The sequence below is a fragment of the Peromyscus californicus genome, unplaced genomic scaffold (genome assembly GCF_007827085.1).
Source record: "Peromyscus californicus insignis strain IS unplaced genomic scaffold, ASM782708v3 Scaffold_16__1_contigs__length_79575227, whole genome shotgun sequence".
Lineage (NCBI taxonomy): Eukaryota > Metazoa > Chordata > Mammalia > Rodentia > Cricetidae > Peromyscus > Peromyscus californicus.
The window spans coordinates 14,000,279-14,002,976 of record NW_026294458.1 but is presented as its reverse complement, the minus strand read 5'-3'; positions in this window follow the sequence as shown (position 1 = coordinate 14,002,976).

Below are 2,698 nucleotides of genomic sequence, written 5' to 3'. Positions count from 1 at the left end.
CCTCTGCCTCCCGAGTGCTGGGATTAAAGGCGTGCGCCACCACCGCCCGGCTCATCCCTTATTTTTAAAAAAGTATATACAGTTTGCCTTCAACAATCAAACTTTATCATTTTTCATGAGGGCTTGGGAGGGGAGGTAGTTGAGACGGGGTCTCTCTATCTAGCCCTGGCTGTCCTAGAACTCACTATGTGGACCAGACTGACCTCAAATTCACAGAAATCCACCTGCCTCTGCCTTCAGAGTGCTGGGATTAAAGACGTGCACCACGTCCAGCATCATGTGGGTATCTTAACTGAAATTGAATTGAAAGGTTTTCTTTCTTGTATCTCTGAGTTCAACTCAGAGACCATGAACATTTATAACGTTTATGCAAAAGCAGAGGGTGTTTATTGGAGATCACTTTAGCCACTGAAATTAAATTGTTTCCTTAATATGGTCTCATATCCTACTTTCTAGAAATGTGTTTACTGGGGTTTTTATTTTTGCCTCGAATTACATTTTGTTTGCTTATGTGTATATCCCTGCACAGGAGCACGTGCCTGTGTGAAGGTCAGAGGATAACTGACAGGAGTTGGTTTCTTTTCTCCTACGTGGGTCTCAGGGATTGAATCCAAGTCATTAGGCTTGGAAGCGAGTGCCGTGACCTGTTGAGCCGTCTCCGTGGCCCAGATCTTTGTTATTTTTAGATGGGGTTGATGCTGGCACTTGAACTTGCTGTGTAGCTGAGGGGTGCAGACATCAGCGCCAGGCCTGGTTTGTGCAGTGCCGGCATTGGACCCAGGGCTTCATGCACTCGAGGATAGCTCTGCCACCTGAGCTACATACAGCTCTCGCTCTGCTAACTGGGTTTTGTTGTTTATTCATTTCAAAATTTGTATTGTTTTTTTATTTATGTTTTAATTGTGTTTGAGTTGGCACACGCACAGGTCTTGGCACACGTGTGCATATCTAAGAACAACTTGCGGGCGTTTGTCCTCTACTTCCACCGTGTGGGTCTCAGGAATCCAACTCAGATCCTCCAGTTGGTGGCAAGTTCCCTTCCCTGCTGAGTCATCCTACTGCCCTGATTTGTGCTGTTGGAAGCAGATTTATTGAAAAATTATTGATGCACTTTAAAATGTACCCTTTATAAGTGTGCAATTTGGTGGTTTCCAGTGTGTTCGCTGAGCTCATGGTCACACATTCTGAGAAGTTGCGTCATCTCCCAGGAAATTCCAAGTGCACTGTCAGCCGCCCACCATCCTCCCTTCCTACAACCTGCTGGCCTCAAAAATAGCTTGTCTTTATGGCTGGATGCATTTTGGTTCTTTGCTATGAAAAGACTCACATGTGGCTTTTTTGCATCTGGCTTCGTTTACTTGGCATGTTTACAAGGCATGCACGTGACAGAATGTATCATAGATTCATTGTTTCCCCACCCCCAACCCAAAGAACGTTCTATTGTGTGGACATCCCATTTCCCCACATATTGTGGCTACAGCTTCTGTGGGCATTTCTCCAGTCAGCTAGAGCTGCCATAACAAACATACACCGAGTGACTCACAAATAACCATTTATTTCTCACAGTCTGGAGACTGACATCAGAAGCCAGCAAGATTGGCTTCTTGGTGAGAGCACTTGTTCTGATTTGCAGATCGTCCCTTCTTGCCTTTAACCTACAGAGAAGGGCGGGGGGGGGGGGGGGGGGGGGGGGGGGGGGTGGAGGAGGGCAGGGCAGGGTGTCCAAGGCACTCTTGTAGCGATGTTAATCATCTATGGCAGCTCCACTTTTCAGACTTCATCCAAAAACAATGATCTTCCTATGTCAGAGGCGTGTAGATCCTTGTGCTCACAGATAAACACTAGGAAAACCAGGAATGTTAAACACACAGGGTTGTCTCTTCAAGGGAGGGATGTATAACCTGTTTTTCACAAAGAAGGCTGGGAGCAGATGTGGTGAATAGCCTGGTGACCTTTGCCCTATCTGTATGACCATGACCAAGACCACACCAGATCCTCCCCCAGACCCTTAGATGTCACATGTAGTCAATCTAGAGAACCTACCTTTATGAACGATGTCACATGTACTTTACAAAGGGTTTCGATGCAGTCATGTCTTAAGCTTTATTGTACACATGGGATTGAGTTAATTATCACCAGGAAACTTTTTTCCAAACTGTGCTGTACTTAAATATTCCTGAAATAAACGACCCAGTGTCAGACTCTCAAAGTTTGAACCAATACTGGCTACGGAGTCGTGTTGAACCAGACTTCCTCCTTGCCTCACACAGATTGACACTCTGTTGGCTGTGGTAGTTGCAGACTCCCACATCCCCAAAGCCCCTTCTCCAGATATGCTCACACTAGGAATTCTGTTTTGAATTTGAATTGGGAGGAAGGCACACAACATTAAACCTGTAGCGTTTATGTATAATTTTTTTGTGGGTATGTGTTCTCATGTCTCTTGGGTACAATACTTAGAATAAAGTTGCTGAGCCATGTGTTAGTTCTAGCTTTTTGAGGAACTGCAGAACTCTTTTCCTAAATGGTTGCATCATTTTATAGTCCAACCAGCAACAAATGAGGGTTCCTATTCCTTATCTTCTGCGACACTTGTTAATACCTGTGGTGGTTTAAAAGAATATGACCCCCAAAGAGCGGTTTGGCCTTGTTGGAGTAGGTGTGACCTTGTTAGAGAAAGTGTATCACTATGGGGGTG